This window comes from Octodon degus, unplaced genomic scaffold, assembly GCF_000260255.1.
Source record: "Octodon degus isolate 3935 unplaced genomic scaffold, OctDeg1.0 scaffold00143, whole genome shotgun sequence".
In the NCBI taxonomy this organism is placed as follows: Eukaryota; Metazoa; Chordata; class Mammalia; order Rodentia; family Octodontidae; genus Octodon; species Octodon degus.
This window is the reverse complement of record NW_004524719.1, coordinates 7,193,763-7,193,981: the sequence shown is the minus strand read 5'-3', so window position 1 is coordinate 7,193,981 and position 219 is coordinate 7,193,763.

Genomic DNA, 219 nt, shown 5'->3' with positions numbered 1-219 from the left:
CTCTCTCTCTCTCTCTCTCTCTCTCTCTCTCTCTCTCTCTGTCTCTCACTCTCTCTCGCTCTCACTCTTGCTCTCACTATCACTCTCTCTCTTACCTGGGATCAAACTCATGACCTTGTGCTAACCACATAGGTGCTTGTGCCACTGAGCTATCTCCCAGCCGCAAATTCCAATCTTTTAGTGGGAAAATGAATAGAAAACAAATGGCAGTAAATATGT